This window comes from Phyllostomus discolor, chromosome X, assembly GCF_004126475.2.
Source record: "Phyllostomus discolor isolate MPI-MPIP mPhyDis1 chromosome X, mPhyDis1.pri.v3, whole genome shotgun sequence".
Classification (NCBI taxonomy): Eukaryota; Metazoa; Chordata; class Mammalia; order Chiroptera; family Phyllostomidae; genus Phyllostomus; species Phyllostomus discolor.
The window spans coordinates 65,665,098-65,689,065 of record NC_050198.1 but is presented as its reverse complement, the minus strand read 5'-3'; the positions used below and the strand labels follow the sequence as shown (position 1 = coordinate 65,689,065).

General features: G+C 36.6%; 1 protein-coding gene across 4 annotated transcripts in view; it reads left to right on the top strand.

The window, feature by feature from the left end:
* Positions 1–23,968, top strand: part of DIAPH2 (diaphanous related formin 2) — a 914,500-nt gene that overhangs the window by 298,258 nt on the left and 592,274 nt on the right. The window lies entirely within an intron of this gene.

Below are 23,968 nucleotides of genomic sequence, written 5' to 3'. Positions count from 1 at the left end.
TGTTGAGGCTTGTTTTGTATCCTATCATGTGGTCAGTCTTTGAAAATGTTCCATGTACATTTGAAAAAAATGTGTATTTAGCTTCTTTGGGATGGAGGGTTCTGTAAATATCAGTAAAGCCCAGTTCGTCTAGGGTATTGTTCAATGCCACAATATCTTTGTTGATATTTTGTTTGGAAGATCTGTCCATTTCTGATAGAGGGGTGTTAAAATCCCCCACAATAATTGTGTTGCTGTCCATATGTTTCTTGAAGTCCTCTAAGATTTTCTTTATGTATTTGGGTGCTCCTATGTTGGGTGCATATATATTTACAATATTTATGTCTTCTTGGTGAATTCTTCCCTTGAGTATTATGAAATGACCTTCTGGGTCTCTCTTTATGGACCTTCTTTGGAAGTCTATTTTGTCAGATATGAGTATTGCTACCCCGGCTTTTTTTTCCTGTCCATTTGCTTGGAAAAGTTGTTTCCAGCCCTTCACTTTCAACCTGTGCAGATCTTTTATCCTGAGGTGGGTCTCTTCTAGGCAGTATATGTGTGGGTCATGTTTTCTTATCCAATCAGCTATTCTATGTCTTTTGATTGGAGCGTTTAATCCATTTACGTTTAAGGTTATTATTGATAGGTACTTATTCATTGCCTTTTATGTACGTGTGATCCTCTCTCACTCTCTCTTTTCCTTTCTTTCCTTAAAGCAGTCCCTTTAGCATCTCTTGCAGAGCTGGTTTAGTGGAGGTGTATTCTTTTAGACTTCTTTTGTCTGAGAAGCTTCTTATTTGGCCTTCTATCTTAATTGAGAGCCTTGCTGGGTAAAGGAGTCATGGTTGCAGGCCTCTGGTTCTCATTACTTGGGTTATTTCTTGCCATTCTCTTCTGCCTTGGAGTGTTTCCATTGAGAAGTCAGCTGTTAGCCTTATTGGGGCCCCCTTGTATGTTACTTCCTTTTTCTCCCTTGCTGCCTTTAAGATTCTCTCTTTGTCTTGAAATTTTGCCATTTTAATTATGATGTGTCTTGAGGTGGGCCTCTTTGGGTTCCTCTTGATTGGGACTCTCTGTGTTTCCTGGATTTGTGTGACTTTTTGTCTCATCAAATTAGGGAAGTTTTTCAGCATCACTTGTTGAACTAGGTTTTCTATCCCTTGTTCTTCTCCTTCTGGTATCCCTATTATACGGATATTATTATGTTTCATATTGTCTTGCATTTCTCTTAATCCCTCTTCGTTTTTTCTGAGCCTCTTTTCCTTTCCTTGCTCTTTCTGGGTGTTTTCTTCTATTTTGTCCTCTAGCTCGCTGATCCGATCTTCTGCTTCATCGATCCTGCTTTTCATTCCTTCTACTGTGTTCTTCATTTCAGAAATTTTATTCTTCATTTCCTCTTGGCCCTTGTTGAGAGTTTCTATTTCCTTTTTTATGCTGATGTAGTTTTCATTGAGTTCATTGTAGTTTCCCTGTAGTTTCTGGTAGCTCATTGTGAGCTCATTGAGCTTTTTGACAATCACTGCTTTGAATTCAATATGTGATAGTTGAATTGCCTCTGTTTCATTTAGCATTCTTTTTGAGGCTTCCTCCTTTCCTGTCATTTGGGGATTATTTCTTTGTCTTCCCATTGTTTGTGAGACTCTTCTTGTTCGCCTCAGCTTCTTATATTGATCTGTTCTGGCTCCCTGGGTTTATGATGTGAATTTCTTTAGTAGAATAGCAGTGAGTTTCAGTGGTGCTGTTTCCTTGACCCCCCAAGCTCACTGGTCTTGGGCTGTCGTTTAAGTTGGCTTTGTGTTTGCCTTTGGGTTTTGATTGTTGTTGAGTCTTTCTTTGGTGGTTCCTTCCCGCCAGCTGGTTAAATGTGGGTCACTCTGTCCACCACCTTCTGTATTTTGTTGTGCTGGTGAGGGCAGGTTGTGTTGAAGCTGGTTCTTCTGTGTGTACAAGGTTTAAAGAAATCTTGTTCAGTTGTTTGTATTGGGTACTGTATCTACTGTTTAGTTGTATTTCCAGATAAGTCCTGGATTGAGGTTTGTGTGGTTACTACTCCCTCCTTCACCTTCTTCTGCTGTTATCTGTTAATGGTTCCTTTGTTGTTGGGTTTCCTCTTCCAGTGGGTATCCTGGTGTTCACCTCCTCCACCTATTCTTTTTTGTCATCAGTTGGAGGGGGAAGGCAAAATGGTTTAAGACAGCAACCGAGAATTCTATGCTATTTACAGTAGTAGCAAGTAGGGAAGAGATAGGAGATCCTTTCACTATGTATAGTGTTAACCGTGGTGTTCCACCCAGCTAGCTGATTTTTAGAAAGGATGGAAAGAAGATAAGACTCTTGTTGGGGGAGGAAGGATTGTGAGTTGGATCTATAAAGCAGAGAGGTTGTGGGCGGTCAGATTCTGGGGTAAGGTGAGAGTAAAGGATAATAAATAGGTGTAGTGTGTGAGAGAATAGAGTTAACCACTACAGTAATAGAGTTCAGGAAACTTTGGAATGGGCTAAGATCTGGGGGGGGGGGTTGTTGTGAAGTAATTACAATTGCATGGAACAGCAGTTATTTACAATAATATTATGGCAACATTCATATGGCAGAGTCTATGAAATCTAGGTAATAAGGATAGGGAGTACAGAACATTGAGTAGTATGCTGATGGGACACAGGTGAGTTAATGGACAGTAGATTAGTAATACAGTATAGAAAGAGACATCAGGGGAAAGCTGTCAGGTCATACAATAAAACCAGCCTAGCAAAGCAGGCTATACAAAAATAAGGGGGATATAAAAATACTGTTAAAAAAAAGATGTAGGAACACTGGAAAAATAATAATAATACAAATATGCAATAACTTGCAGGTTCTCTGTAATAGCAGAGTGACATTTATCTCACTGTCCCAGCTGTTGGGATGCCCCTTCTTTGGGTTCAACTTTGGTCTTTTCACCGATCCAGGATTTTGTCTCACTTGTAGGTATTTAGGAAAAAAATTTAAAAAAGTAAAAAATAGAAAAGGCAGATGAAGGAAGGAAGAAGAGATAAAATTGGAGGACAGGAAGGAGGAAGGAATAAAACAAGAAATCAGGTAAGAGAGGAAAAAGAAATCAAAAGAGAATAAAAACAATAAAACTTAAAAAATTAAAAATTGTTAAAAAAATAGAATCAAATTAAAAAGTCTCTTGATTTCAAAATGGCCAAACCAGTTTTTCAGCTCTTGCTGGTTGAGGTAGGCTGAAGGATGATTTGTTTGGCTTTTCTTCCTTGGCCCGTGGAATTCTCACTGGCTCCTCAGCTTTGGGCTCTGGGTGTGGGAATCAGGTCTTTCCTCAGGGTTACTGCTGTGGGCCAGTGAGCGGGCATGCTCTCCTTGCAGGCGCCGCCGATGCGACCGGTGCTCCCGTGAGTGGGCGCAGCCCGTCCGGTGCGACCGTGCCTGTGCTCTCACAGCTGGGGAGCAAGACAGGCTAGAATCACTGATCACTTTAGGAGAATTCCCCAAACAGTGTCTGTGTCTATTCACTCCTTCCTCTTGAGAAATTCCTCCTGTTCAAGCCCGCCGCTCCCCACAGTGGCCTGGCTTCTCTCACCGCCAAAGCTCCAGTCAGAACGGTGACCATGGGAGTCCAGGTCCGCTGCGCGACTCGGCTCTGGTGTCCACCGCCTCCAAATCTGCTCACCACCCCGGTGTGTTTGCCGGCACCTGGATTCCTCCCAGAGCCGCTCAGACCTTGCTCGGCTGGGGAGGGAGCAGTTGACCTGGGTCTCTCCCAATAACCCTATGGTAAATCCAGCCACGGCCCCTGGGCCTGGGGCTGCAGCCCCGGGACCACACGCCTGTCCTGGGACCCTACCTTGTTGCAGCACTCCCCTTAGGATCCGTTCTTTGTTCTTTCGGTTCTGCCCCAATCCTTGGTCCTGTTTTCAAAAATGCTGAAATATGTTGGTTGCTTGCCTTTCTCCTCCATAGATCAGTCAGGATTTTCTCCCCTGAGCAGAGGAAAGCCAAATCTGCTCCTTCTTACTCTGACGCCATCTTAGATCTGAAAATATATTTCAATAGGTAGCATAAACAGTAAAGGTAAGATGTTGAATTTAGTGCTGAAGTGTCTATGGAAGGCAGTAATTGTCATTTGTATAATTAATGCTTTTATGACAAATGTTATTTTCCAGTAAGGCTGGCTTACTTTGTATCAGATTGATTTGTGGATGTATTCATAGTTACATGACAATACCTTACAGAGGAATTACATGCCTTTTCCTTAAAGGATAATTTTAGCTTGTAGTTCCTGTGATTTAAACTCTGTACCTTGCCAATCAACAAAGATAGTTATTTCTAAAGAAAATTTTATATTGTACCTCAGTAAATATAGTAATTAATACATACTTATGTTGAACCCTGTAATATTTCTGTTTAGAATATGTGAATAGACTTATTTATAACAGACAAACACAAATTTATTTTATGTAGCTTTTCTGCAATAGTTTACTGAAAATACATTCGATTTGGGGAAAAAGAATTATGGTGTATTAGAGAGAACCAGCTCATTTTAATTGCTCCCTTCTCTGTTAAATAAAGAAATGCTCAATTTATGGAGGACATATTAATCATTCTCAGTTTGAAAAACTGGATTCCTTTATTATTTGCAATAATTTTTTTCTTTTGGTTTTACTTTTTTATTGTTGTTCAATTACAGTTGTCTTCATTTCCCTCCATTTGTTATTCATAATACTTTTTATTGTTGGATAAATCCAAACTCATATATTAATTTCTAATTGTCTTTAATGATAAAAATGACACATTGTTTAGATGCATTTGTCTGGCAAAGGTAGCCCTTGAGGATAGAATGAAAATTAGTCAACTTCACTTGGTTGTTTTTTGTACTTTATGCTGCTCAGGAGGTGGTCATGATAAAAAGTGAAGCAAAGGCCCAATAACAGAAAGGACTGGGTTGGTTAGAGAGAAGGAGAGTTAGGAAAGCAGGCTCTGGAGCCATTCAACTTCAGTTCAAAGACTACTCCTACCAGTTTGTACCTGGTGTGATCTTCAGTAAGGTCTTTAATATGTCAGTCTCTTCATTTCTAAAATGGAGATAATTATATGTCTAACCTTAGGTTTATTGTGACAATTGAGTTAATATCGTGCAGTGTTTGAAGTAGTGCTTGTCACATGTGAGATGTGATAGTTCTTGTGACCATTTTTTTGATCTCTGTCAATAATGTTTGCTTATTATATCAGCAGGCATTTTTTTTCACTCTAGGTGTACAGTCAATTGTTTGCCACATGTTTGCAAATAATATGGTCCCCACTATGGACACTATTTCTGTTTGATCAGTGACCACACAGAGTCTGTTATCTGCCTAGCACTTAGTACAGAAATCTTATTTTGTAGAGAAAGAGACTGTGGGCCATCAAGTTATCTCCTTATGGTTGTAAAGCTGGAAATTGGGAGTCTGATTTTGACTGTTGGATTCTTTGGCACTACCTGTTCTTAATGGCTTAAATTTGCATGGTTTTCTTCATTTTTGAATAATGAAATCCTTCAGTTTAAGGACCATGTAGTAAATGTATGAAATGTTAGCATGGGTATAACTTGTTTCAGTTTTCCCAGGAAAAATGTGAACTCTGAAATGCAATTTATGGAATTATCTTCCTGTTGATATCTGTTATGAAATTGGATATATGAGGTCTGTGCAGAAGGTATCCAGCCATGTAATATGAAAAATGAAGATATTTACTGAAGAAGATACAAGAGGCAAGAAACATTGTGTATAGGGCAGTGACGCCTCAGTCTCCTTCAAAGTAGGCACCTTGGGACCTCACACAGTTCTCCTAATTGCCATCAGCTACCCTGTCATATTTTCCTGAATCTCATCAATGGTCTGAAATGTCTTCCTTTCAAAGGTGATTTTAGTTTTGGGAAAAGCCAGAAGTCATAGGGTGCCAAATCTAGTCTGTGCAGTGTCTGAATCTCCCTGGTGATTTTATGTTTTGCAAAAAAACTGCATGAAATGTGGTGCATGACTGAGTGCTCTGTCGTGATGAAGTTGCCAATCACCAGCTATCCATAGCTGTGGCCTTCTGAGTCATCCATATAGTTTCCATGGAGGAATGTTCAAGCTTAATGAAAAATTTGATGCAGATTCACTGCTCTACTCACTCCGCCATTTTGAATGTGATGGCCACACAGTGCACATGCTCACTCAACAGTGTCTACCACCCCCACTGACTAGTGCAGTGAAGTCATCATTATTCACACATGTGCATTCCAGTCCGCTCTCCTTGGCTGTCACGTTACATTGATATTGCACAAATTGTTCTCATTATATTAATAGTGGCTGGACTTTTTCTGGACAGACATTGTATATGTAGCCTAACATGTGATGAAAGTTACACTGGATAATGGAGGGAGATAAGGTTAATGACAAAGAAGAAAATGACTAAGGGATGGTCTGGCTATTATAAGTAGGAGGCATAGGCTACAAAAGAAATCAATGACAGGAATGTAATATTTTTTAAAGAATTTAGTTATTTATTTTTAGAGAGAAGGGAAGGGAGAGTGAAAGAGAGGGAGATAAACATCAATGTGTAGTTGCCTATCGCATGTCCCCTACTGTGGACCTGGCCTTCGACCCAGGCATGTGTCCTGACTGGGTATTGAACCAGCGACCCTTTGGTTTTCAGGCTGACACTCATTCCACTGATTCAGAGCAGCCAGGGCAGAATGTAATGTTTTCAAATTGTCCACTTTCCACATAAAGTTAGAATGTACTATTTTCTAATTGTCTACTTTTAAAGTAAAGGTCTGGCAAATGTAGAATGGAAAATTCTTTCATTTTCAGTAAACAGTGATTGCTAAATGTTTCAAGATTCCTTCAGTCCTACAACTTTTAGCTGTACATTATTGGTTCTTCTAAGCTCTTAACTTAGAGATTCATGTCTCCATAAACATACATTTTCTTAAAACATTTAAAATGTATGTATATTTTATGCATTTTGTAAAATTATAATATTTGTTTTAAATAATATCTATAGTACTATTGATTATGACAAAATTAATAATTCCTCATATGTTTTTATTATTATTTGTCATTAATACCTATAAGTTCACCATCTAATGCCATTGTTTTCAAACACAGTGTCCAGTGCGTTATTTTAGCCAGTCCAGTCTGGTTGTCCTCACTTCTGCATATGAGTTTCATGGTCTGTTTATGTGCCTGTCACATACTAGTTCCCCAAATTAAATACCTGATGCCTCTGGTTCAACTAATCACAGCACTTACCTCCTTCATAATCTTGTTTGCCTCATTTAATTATTCCTGATACCAGCTTTGAGAATACTGAAGAGAGCTAACATGCCAGAGTGGAGCCTTTCATTTACTTAATATGCATTCTATTAGGGTGTGCATTTTGCTTTCTAAATGCTCTCGAGTTGCTTTGAAATGTTCTCTTTGGTGTCCTGAACCAGTTTCTAGCTTTCTGAGGGTAGGAAAAGGTAATGGATTTGTTTTGTTTCCTTGACAACATCATTGGGTGTTTAGTTCAAGCTATTTCCTGACTAATTTCCTCAGTAGAGTAATGTTCAGAATGTGAGGATTTATTTTAAATTAGCTTGCATAATAGGTAAGTGCAGGAGTTGGGAGATTTGTGATCTGTTTAAAAGCCCCAAGCCAAATGTATTTGTTATTAGTATGGAGTATATCCTTGTTGAACTCTGTACCTTTACCTATTCCTTATTTTTTTAACCCTGAAAATGGGAACAGTTCCTAGAAATTTTACTCAACAAAGACTGTACTTCTAGCCTTGACTTTTTCCACCTTTCTTGGCAAAGGTAGTCCTATTTGGCCATGTACTTTAGTAGTTCTGCATTTGAAAGAATGTTGATTTTCCCAATTTGGTTCAGTATTTTATGCAAGTTTTTTTTTTCTTGAAATGAGAATGAATATTCTAAGATCAGTGAGAGAAATGCTTCACAGAAATAATTAGCTTCTCTGTAAAAGGAAAGGCTGATGAACAAATACTGTCTTGATAAATAAAGTTGTTAATCCATGAATGTGTATGAGTCTCACTGGCTGACAGTCTGTTGTCACTCAATAGGTCAAATCTAATCCATGTGTCTATAGTCTTAACTGCTCATTTCACATTGGCTTAACTCTGTATATTTAAGCATTCCATGTTTTTGTAGATCTAAGCTTGCGTACATTATTAAAAGTTTTATCCATTATCTTTACTTTCCAGTGAAAAGAAGTGATGGCTTGTAGTGAATACTTGTACATTTGCATCAGGATCACATGGCCCACCCCTGTGCAGGCTACATTAATAACAATCAAAATACCAGAAAGCAAGCTGCAGTTTCATTTATACTTTTTGCAACTCTTTATATGAATAAAGGCAACAGATACAACTGACACTTCCCTAAAGCATGACTACATTGATTCCATAGAAGATTTTAATTGTGAATTGTTAATTCAAGATCTAAATACCCTTCCTTTTCCCTTATTGTTTTAATTTGCTCTATCAAGACTGATCACTTTTCAGTATATAATTATTTATGAGAGAGGACATAAATAAAATATGTTCTAAGTTTTCTTATATTTTCCAATTCTCATTTTATTATATTTGCTCCAAAATCACCAAGTAATGGAAGAGAGAAATAACAGTGATTTTCTCAAAGGACGATATTATGGGATATTATTTTCATTGTTATAAAATAAATGTAATGCTTGTGAAAAATGTCAGGCTGTCCAATCTTAGATCAAAGCCAGGCAGCTTTGTACTCCAAATTCGAGGTGACCTGTAGATCTTTCCCATTCAAGTTTTTGAATGCAAACATTCCTTTCTTGCCTTTATCTTTATTTCTGCATTTTCTTTCCTCTTTGTTTCTTCTTCCCTGCCTTCTTTGTATATTCTCTCTCTTTCTTATACAAATTTGTACCAAGAGGAAAAGTATAACTTGTACTCAAAGAGGGAAAAATCTAAATCTGTATTTGTTTTTAAAATCTACCGGCATGGGATATTATTTATGATTATGCTGATATTGTCAAATGGTTTTGCTTTCTAAACAATTCAAGAAGCAAAATTTTATGTGTGCTAACTACAAGGATCTACCTACAAGGATCTACCTACATGTATACTTTCCTGTAATTTTTTCAAATGGAAGTAATATATGAAGATGTCATTCTTTTCAAAACACCTGTCTCTATAATGTAGTAGTCACAGTAATGCATATATGGTGACCTGAAGGCTAGCTAGCTCATAATACTTCAAATTCCATTGAATGAATACATTGTGTATTGTTTAGTTCCTGCTTGCTTCATTTGTTCATTAGTCATTAATCCAAACAGTTCTCGAGCATCTGTTGTATTATGTTCTGCTTGGGTTAGGCCTAAAACAGCAAATAAAAAGGTTTCTGACATGGACAATTTCACAGTCTAGTTAGAGAGACAAGTGTGTAAATGAATAAATAAAACTATAGTGTAGTAGTAAGTACTATGGCCAAGGTGGAAAAAACTGCTCTGGGAATAGTAACTGCCTGAGATACTTGAGAAGGCCTCACATTGGGAGCAGTAATTTTTTTTTTCTGAAGATTGAATAGGGGTTATTGAAGTAGAGAAAATAGTAAAGTATATTTCAGACAAAGGGGTGAACGCAAGCATGGAAAAGCACAGTTAAGATGATGGTGTTAGGAATGTTTATTGCAGCATGGGAGAGAGACGTTAAAATTGGCCATTTTGTGTAGTAATAATGCGGGTTTAGATGCAACAGACACATGGGGGAGATATTCCTAATTGATCCTCTTCCAGGAAAACTTAATAGCACAGACGGCCATAGTGCTGAAAAGAGTACTTCCTGTGGTGAATGGATTCAATGATCACAACAATAGACTCTAACATTCAGCAAAAGGTTATTTTGTGCTAGCCACTGTGCTAAGCACATAACATACATTCACATTTAATCCTCAGAACCCTCTGAGGTAGGTACTACTATGGAAATCTAAATTAAGAAAACAATGAGGTTCCAAGTCATTAAAAACTCTTCTAAACTCTCATAGAAATGGCAGAGCTGGGATTTGAGCCCAGTTGGCCTGACTCTACATCCTTTGTCCACATATATAGTCCATGCAATGAACTATCTCATATATTACAGTGGAAATGAAAAATATAAATGTGCAATTTAACATAGCCTCTCTCTTTATGGATTTCACATTGTAAGACTTGTGCAAGGCAACTGATAAATAATTATAGAGTAAAACAGTATATGTTCAGTGTCCTAGAGATAGTTTTAAGATACTGGGGGCATATTTATAACTGTGAGGAAACCACTGGATTTAGTGCAAAAGGTATAGGTTCAAACCCTACTTTTGTTTCTTATTACCTGTGTAACTTGCAACAAATTACCTAGGTTCTTTGATGTTGAAGATTCTGTAAATTGAGTTTAGTAATAACGTTTACAGAGGTGTTATGAAGAGTAAATAAAATAAACCAAATGAGTTATACAAGGCATTGAGTGACTGCTGAATATCTTCAAATAATAGCAAAAACATCCTATTGTTGGTGTTCTATATTGCTTTCAGCCTATGCATGTTGATAGTAGTGAACAGAAATGCGTGGGGGCACTCAGTTGGGCCCTGAAGTAAGCCCCCAAAGCCATTTATCCTCTTTGGGAGCCAGTGTTGTGGCTAGAGGAGCACTTGTGGTTCTTATTATGACTGCAAGAGGCACCTCAGTTGCAACCATCAGGGAGTTTTGAAAAAAAATCAAGGCTTATTACCCACAGGTCCTGGAGGGTGCACCCCTGAGGCCCACACAAAATCACAACAGAGACAAAGAAAGCCGAACCTGGGATTCTGCCTTTATTGGGGTACCTAGGGTTTAAGGAGTTCCTTCTTTATTAGTGAATGCAAAACATAACAGCAGGAATTAAAGTTCAGGAATGGAAAATCAAGAGATCAAACAGTAATCTAAGTCAGCCAGACCTCTATAAAAAGGAGAACTTCCTGGGTGGGGTGACTGCTTCTTTATCTGTTCCTGCTGATGGCAATGTGTTTATTGGAGATGGATGTCTTTGATGTGAATGCCTGGGCAATCAAGAGCTTAATGTCAGACACTCACATTAATATCAAAAAAGTTAATTGTCAGAAACTTACACTACAGTTGGAAAGAACATGGCATTTGAAATGAGACAAAACTTATGGTGACCTTGGAAACCTGGAGTCTTAGTTGCCTAAGCTATAAATACTACCAGCTTCTTGGGGTGTCTGCATATTCCTTCTACATGTTTCCTGGGTCTTTAGAAGGAACCATCCCAGAAGAGGTAGCATTAGGCCTCGAAGAATGAGTAAGAGTTCACTGCAGAAACATAGTTTGAAGTAACAGTATGGTGCCTTAAGAAGCCTCCTGAGGAAAACCTGTGAAATCTGTTAAGAGAGTTGCTGATGGCTAAGCATTGCCTTGGTGTGTTACATGGGCATCTTTACAAGCAAGAGGAGGTAATCGTGGACTAAAACAGAGAAAACAGAAGGGGCTAGAACAAAATATCCCCCTTTCTCGTCATGTGTTCATTGAGCAGAAAATAGGGAGAAAAGGGGTGGACAGCCACTCTGTTCTTGCTTGTCAGTTTTCTTTTGGAGAGGAATGCACAGATTGAATAACAGGAGAGGCTCATGCTCCCAGTTGGCTGTCATTTAATAGTTTTCATGTCTGCTTTTTATAGGCATTTTGTCTTCTTCCTGCTGTCAGCTGTCACTATGTGCACATGTCATTGTGACTACCATACCTCAGTAAGTCAGGGCCCAAGAGCTGGCATTAAAGAAATTAAAGCCTGCAGCACCTTGGTTTCTAAGTTACTGAATTAGCCTGGATGTCTGAAGCTTCCAAAGTCAACAGGCAAACAGCAGCTACAGCCAGGAGGACATGTCGTTGTATTCAGAGAGGCAGCAACATTACCTGTGGCTTCCAACTAGGTTGGAAGAGATGGACTATGGCAAGGAAAAGACTTAGGAGAGAGAATTGGTGTAAACTTTGGACTTAGAATCTGTTGTGTGACCCTGGTTGGGTGGCTCAGTTGATTGGAGTGTTGCCCCATGCGTGAGAAGGTTGTGAGTTTGATCCCAGGTTAGGACACATGCCTAGGTTGTGGGTTCAGTCTCCAGTCAGGGTATATACAGGAGGCAACTGATAGATGTTTCTCTCTCACATTTATGTTTCTTTCTCTTCTTTTTCATTCTCTATAAAATCAATGAACATATCCTTGGGTGAGCATTAATAAAACAGCCCTGGCTGGTGTGGCTCAGTGGATTGAGTGCCAGTCTGTGAACCAAAGGGTTGTCAGTTTGATTCCCAGTCAGGGCACATGCCCGGGTTGTGGGGCAGGTCCCCAGTAGGAGGAGCATGAGAGGCAACCACCTACTGATGTTTCTCCCCTTTCTTTCTCCTTCCTTTCCCCTCTCTCTCAAAAACAAAAACAAAATGAATCTGCTGTGTAAACTTAGACAAATGGTTTAATGTCACTGTTTGTTCTGAGATATACTATTGTTTAATAATACCTGCTTTGCACTATTGTGAAAATTAACTTCGCACAGTTCCTTCATTTGGGTAGACATTCAATGAATGCGAAATTTTCTTACAATCTCACTTCCTGATAAAGGAACATATATGGTTAACTATAGGTCTTAATATTTTAAGTCGCTTACTGTTGAAGGCACAGAGGTAAAGCATCTACAAAAATTACATTGGATGGGAATGTACAATTTAGTCACTTTGAGTGGATTAGGAAATGCCCATTGAGGAATAGTGAGAAATTTACTTAAGGGGTTTGCAAGTGGGAGTGAAGTTGGGAGAATTTTCAGATCATTCTTCAAAAATAAATTCTCGAGGTTCAGGTTGTATCCAACTGGCATTTGGGAGCCTTGGTGGATCTTGAAGGGTGATCTGGCAGCTGGACAGAGAAACTTTGGGCAGGGACATGAGTTATGGGACTGTTTTAGCAATCAAGGGGCAGGTGATAACAGCTTAGAGGCTGTGTTAATAGCAGTGGAAATGGAAAGGAGGAAGCACATCTTAAAGGATCAGTGAGCATTAACTATGGAGGGAACCAATTAATTTAAGGAGATAGAAAATGGCCTTGATGATAGAGAAATAGGAAGGACCCTTTTTGAAATTCAGTGTACTATTTCTATTATTTTTGTGTGTGTTTACTTTTAATATGTTAGGGTATATAATTAGGAATAAATTTTAGGCAACTAAAAAAATAAACATGGAAAGGAAAGCTTTCTAAGAGTGTCGCTGAGAAGGGGAGCCAGAAGCTTAGTATGGAATCATGGGAAGAAGTCATGGTTAATGGCAAAGGGAGAAAAAGAGCTAGAAAATGAGAAATGATCAGTAGTTGATGTCTCCTAATAGGTCAGGAAGAGAATGGAAAAGAATTTCGGGGAAATTTAGGAGTAAAACTAGCAGTCCCAGTGAAGCAATGTATCTGAGGATTGGTTTGTTGGGGATTAAAGATGGAGTGTGATGTGTTTCTTGGCTTTTTTCTTAATTTTATTTTGTAATAAATTTTGTTTGTTTCAGGTTTTCAGACTTACTACTTTTGTTGTGTACTTTTTTTTTGCCTCTGCTTCCCCCTGTAATTTCCTTCTCTCCCTCATGATAAATCATATTTTTATCTTTTATTTTTCCTAATCCTGTCAGAAATCCTGAGCATCCATCTTTTCAACAACTTGAACCTGATCAACTCCATTGCTTTACTCCTCTGCAAACTATCTGTAGACACTTGTTAAAAACTGTTTGCTCATGCTAAGTGAAATAAGCCAGTCAAAGACAAATGCCATATGATCTCACTCATATGTGGAATCTAATGAACAAACTGAACTAACAAGTACAGCAGAGACAGACTCAGAGACAGAGAGCAGAATGGCAGCTCTGGGGGTAGGGGTAAAGGCGTAGAGGAATGGAGCAAAAAGGTAGAAAGGACTCATGGGCATGGACAACACTGTGGTGATGGGGGGAGGAGAATGTAGGGAAACTAAATGGTAGTAGAAAAAAATGCAAAAAAAAATTTTTTTAAACTGCTTGCAAGATCCCATCAGCTTTTTCACCAGAGGCAGGTGGGGAGGTCAAGGAGGAGATTGTGCAACTTCACTGTAGCTTAAGAGGAATGAACGTGGGAGTCAGGGCTTTTGGTTTGAACCTGACATTCCCAGTTACTAGCTAGGTGACCCTCAGTAGGTTGCCTATCTTCTTACATGTCAATTTCCTCATCTGTAAAATAGAAGGGACAGTAATAGTTCCTCACTTGATTTTCATGAGTTTAAAAGGATTAAAATGTTTCAAATAGTGGCCTGGTCCATAGTCATTATTATGAGTGTTGGATGCTATTAGTTTCTTATTGTTATTTTGATTTATTATTAACTAGACTTGAGGTATGGACATGACTTAGAAACATATCCCACATTTAGACTATTTTATTTTTTTATATTGGAGAAATTTATTTTCAAAGTTATTGATTTTATTTTTAAAATAAGATGTTTAATTCAGTCTCTTTAAAGATTGGGCACTGAGCACATTAAACAACATTTCAGGAAGGATGGGGATAAGTAGCACTTGATCTAAAGATTATATAAATAACATGAAACTTACACAGAAATTAGGCTACGTATTGTGTCTTTCAGGCATCAAAATTACCATATTCAACTTAAACTATTTCTAATATCAACTTTTTTATGTGAACCAATGGGCAGTCTTAATGAACATTATTTGTAAAAGAGCACCTTGACATGTCATTTTTTTTTATTGTGTAAATGCTCTGTCTTACACAAATCCTCTAGTGTTTATTTTAGGGAATGCCTCATTTTGATTTTGACTAATGTACAATAAAAAGTAACTGAATTCAGTAATTTCCACAGAGTCATTCCCATCTGCATTCACTCTTTGTTTTTTAACTGACCCAGTTTCTGGCAACCCTTTCCAGCTTCACAGAGTAACAAATACTATCTCATATGCTGGCCTTATGTAAAATTTACTTTTTTCCCTTCTATTTATTTTTTAATCCATCTTTCATGAGTCACTTGTAAATATGTGTCTATGTACATGTTAACATGGCATTTTTTATGTTGTGGGTTTGTAACATCTTTCTGAGTTAAGGCAAATACTGAGTCAAAGTCTCTTTTATAAGAAAACCTCTTCATTTAACAAATTACATGATCTGTGCAAGAGAAAATTCATAGCTGTAGCTGTAGTAGTCCAATTTTAGATGTATACACTGAAACTATGTATTCATCAATTCCTGTATGCTCTCTTTTGATCTGAACAAATTATATTTGAAAATTTTTGCTGCTAACCATGTCTTAAAAAGCTATGTAGCCTTTATGTTAGAAGTAAAACAACTACATCAGGTCCTACTATTAACTTGTGTAGTAGGAATGTGTTATCGTCAGACTAGAATACTTGTAAAAAGGTATGTCTTGAAACAAATCATAATCTGTCAACATGCTGGTGATGAATTTCTTGTTTTCATTTGGATCAGTAGGTGGGGCAGTTCCCCAAGTGTGAAATCAATATTTAATCTTTCTTTTTTTGAAATGCAAACCCACCAGTGGCTAATTTGTGAAAAATTGATGCTCAGCTTTTCTCAAGGTTAAGTTGTTCTCATTTGTCTTGGAGAACATTTCACTTAGCCTGTGAGTTTATGTAATTTGGCAGAAAGGAAAATGTATTTTGAAGTATTAAATTAACTCATTCTTGACCTTTTATTTTAGAGTGGTAATGTCATTAGCATGTCCTTATGAAAAATTTAGAAGAAATAGATGTGTTATATATCAGAGGTTACTTACCTTCATTGTGTAAGGAATTGGTCATCTTCCCGGCTTTTATTCCCTCTCTAAGCAGGCTTGTTCTTAAAGATCAAGATATGGGCATTCTTTTTCCCCCCTCCTTAATACTTCGAGACTACAGCCACTGTTTATAGAATGGTGTGCTATCTATACCTTTGACAAGTTGTTTCCATCTGTTCCCAAAGAAAATTGTTCAGAAGGAGCCAGCCACTCAGTTAGTTGCTACATATTGAGGTAGCCAAGAGTCCATATGATTTTTTTCTGTAAAATAAAAGACACATTTTTCATTTTTACCAATAACTTTATTGAATTGGGTCTTTTGAGTATGTTGGCTATCTCCCATATGGTATAACATTGAGTGTTCTCAATGAATGTCTTGATTTGATCACTATCAACTTCCAGTGGCCTACCTGACCATGGAGCATCATCCAGCGAGAAATCTCCAACATGGAACTTCACAAATCACTTTTGACACATTCGATCAGTGACAGCACCTTCTCCTCCATACATGGCACAAATCTTTATTTGCATTTCAGTTGAAATTTTACCTTTCTTGAAATAATAAAGCATGATATGTGGAAAATGTTGCATCTTTTCTTCCACCTTTAATATTTAAGTGGCAACACAAAAATTCACCAGTTTTCATAAGTTTTTTTTAATGCACACTGATATGTCAGCTGTCACAATACAATCTAATAAAATTGTTTTAAATGAAGTTAAAGGCAACTAAATGCTACTAGAGCCATCTTATGGGGGGGGGGGGGCAAGGAACTTTTTGGCCAACCCAAAATGTCACTGCCCACCACAATGTAATTTGCTTTAATTTCCTAAAGTGTAGCATTGCTTATCTTTGCATCTGTCTGCTTTGTAGTTTTCTTGGCTCTCAATACAAGTCTTCTGGGTTGTGTGGTAAGCAAGAGATCATATATCAGTTTCTAAGGAGAAATTTATTGCTGATCTGGTCTTACTGGTTAATGTTAAACATGAGTGGATTTTGTATTTGGTAAAACTGGGAGTCTGTGGAGTCTGTCACTGGTTGCCATCATGAAGCTGGGTATGAAGTTGGGCACCTCTTCTACTTTTAACACTTTTCTTGGAGTTGCTTGAGGCCAGTGCAAGGACTTTTTTTTACGTACTTCTATTGGAACATGCTATATTTAAGATTTGTCAGACATAATTGCCGTATAACCTTAAACCTAAGGTTTGTCTCTCAATACAAACTTGATAATGACTAAATATTATTAATATACCCCTTTGAGGAAAGGATTATAAACAGTTACCATGAGTCTTTTCATTTCCCTATAGGAATATTACTTAACTGGATACCAGCAGTTAGAACTTCTACCATATTTTTCCTTTGGTTGATGGTGATGAGGAAAGATAACTGTATTTTCAAAGATTATAAATAGTATATTCAGTCAAAGGTCATACATGTAATAAAACTTTGATAAAACACTGTATAACCTGAATTCAGATGTAATTCAAATGGGGCAGGAAGGGTTAGGAAGTGTCTTTCTCTCAGGATAATTTGGGATCTCCTTAGTTCATTTTATGTTTTTTAAAAATTTATTTATTTTTTAGTGGGGGAAGGGAAGGAGAAAGAGAGGACGATGCATTACTATCAACCAAACTCCCTAGTTTACCTTAGGGTTACATCTTTGCTGTACAGTCTAGGGGTTCTCACAAATGTATAATGGCATCTTTCCACCATTATAGTACCATAGAGAATGGTTTCAGTGCCCAAAACATCCCATGTTCCACCTATTCATCTTCCCTCCTGACTCCCCCAACCCCTGGCAACCACTGATCACTTTACTATTTCCATAGTTTTGTCTAACCTTTTCAGATTGACTTCTTATACTCATCAATATGCATTTAAAGATTGTTCCATGAGTTTTCATGGCCTGATAGCTTTTTTTTTTTCATTACTGAATAACATTCTCTTGTGTGGATGTACCAGAATTTATCTGTTCATCTATCGAAGAACAGCTTGGTTGTTTCCAAGTGTTATCTATTATGAATGAAGCTGTTATAAGTATTTGTGTGCAGGTTTGTTTTGTAGATATAACTTTTCAACTAATTTTAATAAATACCAAGGAACGTGATTGCTAGATCATACAGTAATAATGTGTTTAGTTTGGTATTGCTGGCACTATTTTATTCCTCCAATTCACAAAATTAGACTAATCACAGCCCCTTAGTGCATAACCCTCTCATTGTTGATTTGTGGGTGATTCAGTTTTTATTTATTTATTTATTAAGTGAATTAATTATCTTTGATTATATATCAAAGTTCCTCTGACCTCACCATCCAAAACAAAATATATTGACTTGATAAGAACCTGTCATTTAACTATGTGCATCCATTTCCCAATTCATCACTTGCCCCTCCCAAACTGTGTCTAGTGCTATTTTAGTATTAGATTTAAGAATGGTTCATTGAATGTGTTTACTGTTTAAAAGTTAATTGGTTATTGAAGACACTCTTCTTAGGAATAGTCAGCCAAATGATTTTAACCAGTCTTATCCCTCCAAATATGTAACAGACCTTAATTGATTTTCACTTAAACCATTTTATATTAATGTTATACATTTTGATGCTGTTCTACATATTAATAATGTATTTTCAATTGGTAACACAAGAAGAGTTTTCTGCTGAAAAATGAGTTCATTAGTGAAATTATAATAATCAGGAAAGACTAGGATTGTTACATCCTTATATGGAACAGACCCTTCGGGGAATTTGTCAAACTGTTAATGCCAGACCATCTATTTTAAATCTATCTGCTCCCTTAAACTAATGGGAATCAAAAGAAATCCTAAAGAACAAGGACATGTTAAGCCTTTGACTGTGTGGTGCTGTGTTTGACTCACTCACTTCCGTATTCAGGTAATCTAGTTAACACAAACTTCAGTATCAGCACATTTTAACAAGGGATGGTTAATGTTATTGTATGAAACACTTTCTAGTGAGAGTCAACCTGAAACAAACTTTAAATAAATGCTTGCTTGAGGTGATTAGAGAACACAACTCCTAATTTACTTAGTGCTCTTTGAATGTATGTATATATGTAGCTATAATATATCAGGTTTCCTAATTAACAGTAATTAACTTTTGGGTGTATATATGTAGTAGCAAAGCAATTTTCAGTTGTACCCATTATTACTACATAAATAATGTTATTACACATAAGATTATTTGAGCTATCAAAGAGGAAGTTGAAGGTATGATGAATGTAACCCCTGCTTTCTTATGATGTCCTTAGTTCTGACAATCAAATTGTTTTTCATTCTCCCAGAAGGTTAGATAATCATGGATGGGGACCATCTTTTATTCCTCTTAGTGTTTCTTAGGAACTTGTGCAGAGAAAGTCTTTAAAAATTATTGTTATTTCACTGGATACCAAGAGCCTTCTGTAATATGTTTAGAGTGAAAGTTACACAGGAATCTTTCAAGGACCAAATAATATGATGCAAATAGTTTTAAGGTCTAGAAATAAAATTAATAACATTCAGTGATATTGAAATGTAACAAATAAGTAGAATGTGAATTGATTAGGAAAATAGTTAAAAGGTAATTAGTTACTACTTTGTGTGTACTCTGAGGCTAGGTGAGTAGAATATATGGTAGTCATTTAAACTTCAGAATACTCATTCAGAAAATATTGACTAAGAGCTTCCTTTATGTAGAGTACTTTCCCTTGTTTTGGAGGAACCAAGATGAAATTATTATGATCAGGGAGTTTAGAGTGTAGTGGAAAAAGAGGCTTGTAAACACATAGCTATGGTACAGTAAGATAGCTGTTCTAATGGAGGCATGCACTATATGTAAGAGCAATGGGGAAAATTGGTAAAGAAAATACCAGTTGGCTTGAATGGAAGTAAGGACTTGCAGTTAGATTGTTAAAGGTTATGGATCTAATAGGGAGTGGAATATATTAACTAGATGGGGAAGAAGACCTAGGATGGATACAATCCCAGCTCTGTAACTTTCTAGTTCTGACACCAAGTGAATCAATTTACTTGTCTGAACCTGTTTCCTCCAGCGTGAGATAAGGATAATGACATCAAGTTTACTTAGTTTTAGGTTTAAGGGTAATGAGAACTATGAAAATGGTTCTCTTACAGTTGCTATATACATTTTCACATGCATTGTTTTTGTTGTTGACATTGTGTGGTGTTGTGCATCCTGAGCACCTTTGTTTGGAGTATGTGTGGTACTATTTTCCTTCTGTTAGATGGAACAGGAAAAGTTCATCAAGGTGGCTTTTAAGATGAGCTTTGGAAGAAAAAAGACCTCTATGCTCTAGGTAGATGTTTTTATAAATATATTATTTTTAAAACACAGTTATTTACATTAAGTTAGGTTTTTCTCTGAAGTAATGTTTTTATTTATTTTTTTATGAAAGAGTGAGTGCTAGGGGTTTGGGCTCATAAATGAAAATACATTTATCACAGTCTCCAATTTTCTTTTCCTTTACCCACTTTCATGTGTATGGATCTATTCCTGAAAGTTAAATATTGAAAAGGTCAAGGTGATACTAGTGTAAAGAGAAATGTCTTGTACAGAATACTTTGATGTATGTGTGAGATCTTTGAGACAGGGAGAACTGGGAAGCTAGATATCTGTCTAAAGGGTTGTATTTCAAATAATTTTTTAAAGAAATGTTCTAATTGCAAGAGTTTTGATCAAACAAAATGACAACTACATTTTTCTACCACAGTTCTTATTTATAAATCTTTTTTGTTGGCTAGACAACTGCTTTGTGGCGTGTTATTGGACATGAGGGCTATGGGAGGTTTATGGATTTTAGTGATTGACAGTTCAGTATTAAACCAATGTGGGGGTTTGGGGAAATGCCCATTTTTTATAGTAACAAACAGCTTGCATTCACAAAGCAAATTGGCCAATCTTAAATTCTATGATAAAAATAGCAGCAAGATCGCTTATGTTTGTTGTAGGACTTTACTTCCTACAATCTTTATCTTGTTCCTTTGAGGCATTACATTTCATCATGCCACTGAATACCAGCATCTCACCCTTATTTCTCTGCAGTGTGCTTTCAGCCTGGTGTTGACCATTAAATTAGCACAGAGTAATGGAATACGGGTCCCCTCTAAGCTGATGAATTCATCACATGTTTTACAGTTGTGTGGGTCAGTCTCTGTTATCAGGCTGATAGGCATTTTGTAAAATTACTTTCTTGTTGTTCAATTACAGTTGTCTGCATTTTCTCCCTACCATTAGCCCCCCACCTCAGCCAAACCCACCTTCCTCCTTTGCTTCCACCCTCCGCCTTGGTTTTGTCCATGTGTCCTTTATAGTAGCTCCTGAAAACCCTTCTCCCCACTGTCCCCTCCCCCCTCCCCTCTGGCTATTGTTAGGTTGTTCTTAATTTCAATGTCACTGGTTATATTTTGTTTGCTATTTTTTTTTGTTGTTGATTATGTTCCAGTTAAAGGTGAGGCTGATAGACATTTTATAGTTATAGTGGGAACTAACACATGCCTGCATAATCCTTTCCCTCCCCACTCAAACTGAGAAGGCACCTGTAGAAGGCCTGCTCTCTGAGAAGATAGTGGCAATTGCCTTAAAAAGATGAGGAAATGTTGGTATTAGCAATGTACTTTTAAATTATTCTTATTGAAAATCAGGTTTGGTGACTATTATCCATGTTAATATGAGATAACCTTTTAAAAAGTGTCCTATTACATCCTGATCATAGGGAAGTTTGGTGATTGTTATATGCTGTGATTATTGATATGGGTAATAATAAATTTTTGAGTGTATTAAACTTGCATCTTAACAAACAATCATTTGGACAGCATAGAAAATCAAATATTTTTGAGATATGAGTTGTTAAAACTAATATACCTATTTGAAATATTAATGTTTGAATAAAACATTAGCATTAGGGAACAAAATGTAATTTTTGAGTATACTAAGTTTGGGGTTAAAGAACAATGAAATTATGCATCATCAGCCTCTTTTAAATATAATCTAAGCCATTCTTATAACAATATCAAGTATATTCTCTAAAAATAATGTTTTCAAGACTATTGAAGAGCAATTCATTTTTAGTAAATCTATTTAATGATAAAATAATGCTTGTGGAAAATCTGGAAAAATCTTTGGTAAATTTAGAAAATATATATATCTCATCTGGAATTCCAACATTTCAAGATAATGATTTTTAACTTTTAAATAATCTCAGAATTCTCTCTTTCAAGAAAATATATATTTTTAAAATATTGCATATGTATATGTATGTCATTGGGATGTGTTAGGTGTTTGACAGTCACAAATTTTGTTCACATTGAGTATACTATTTGATTAAGATTTATTATTTTATAATTTGGGTTTTGATTTGTACTTATTTAAAATTATTCATAGAAACTGTGTTACTATTAGCAGTGATGCAGATTTTATTTTCAGATTTAAATTGTTTTGTGTTACATATGAAAAAATAATAGATTTGCTATTTCCTGTGTTCTTTCACTGTATCTAATATTTTCTTTGTATTTGATCTTGTTGAAAATATCATGGTTTTAGTATTTTTCTGTATACCTGCTGATTTAGATTATTTTAAAGGCTCTGAAAAATAACAGACTGTTTTGATTACAGTGCCTTGTAATAGAGTTTGATGTCAGGTATTATGATCCCTCCTACTCTGTTCTTTCTCAAAATTGCTGAAGCTATTTGGGGTCATGTATGGTTACATATATTTTTTGAAAGGTTTGTTCTGTATCTGTTAATTATGTCATTGGTACTTTAATGGGGACTGCATTTAATCTCTAAATTGTTTGGGTAGTATGGACATGCTGATGATTCTAATTCTTCCAGTCCATGAGCATGGTACATGCTTCTATTTGTTTGTGTCTTCCTTAATTTCTTTCTTCAGTGCTGTGTAGTTTTCTGAGAAGAGATCATTTACCTCCTTGGTTAGGTTTATTCCTAGATACTTTGTTTTGTTGCTATATCAAATGGGAATTTTTCCTGATTTCTTTGTCTGATATTTCATTGTTGGTATATAAAAATGCTTTCAACTTCTGAATATTGACTTTGTATCCTGCTGCTTTGCCTATTTCACTTATTAAGTTGAATAGTTTTTTGGTGGAGTCTATAGGGTTTTCTGTGTACACTATTATATCTTCTGCAAGCAATGACAGTTTTGGTTCCTCCTTTCCAATTTGGGTGCCTTTTGTTTCTTTTCCTTGTCTGATCACTATGTCTACAACTCCCAATATTATGTTGAATAGAAGTGGTGAACGTGGGCATCTTTGTCTTGTTTCTGATCTTAGTTGGAAAGCTTTTAGTTTTTGCTCATTGAGTATGTTGGTTGTAGATCTCTGATATATGGCCTTTATTATGTTGAGGAATGCTCCCTCTATTCCCACTTTGCTGAGTGTTTTTATCATAAATGGATGCTGTACCTTATGAAATGCTTTTTGCATGTCTCTTGATGTGATCATGTGATTTTTGTCTTTTCTTCAATTTATGTGATGTATCAAATTTATTGATTTGCAAATATTGTACCATTCTTGCATTCCTAGGATGAATCCCACCTGATCATGCTGTATGATCTTTTTAACATCTTGCTGGATGTGGTTTGTCAATATTTTGTTGAGGATTTTAGTGTCTATATCATCAGAGATATTGGCCTGTAGTTTTCTTTCCTTGTGTCTGTATTTGGTTTTGGGGTTATGATGATGTTGGACTCACAAAATGAGTTTGGGAGTCATTGTGTTCTTGGATTTTTTGGAATCATGTGAGAAGGATAGGGGTTAGCTCTTCCTTAAATGTTTTGTAAAATTAACATGTGAAACTGTCTGGTCCAGGGCTTTAGTGTGCTGGGAGGTTCCCCCCCCCCCCCCCCGCCCCACTACTTCCATTTCACTAGCTGTTATCAGTCTGGTCAGGCTTTCTGCTTCTTCTTGATTCAGTTTTGGAAGATTGTATTTTTCTAGATATTTGTTCATTTCACCCAGGTTTTCAAAGTTCTTGGCATAGTTGTTTGTGGTAATTTCTTACAATCCTGTGTATTTTTGTAATATCAGTTATAATTTCTCCTCTTTCATTTCTGATTTTATTTATGAGTCTTCTCCCTTTTTTTCTTGAACACTCTGGTTAAAGACTATCAGTTTTGTTTATCTGTTCAAAGAACCAGCTCC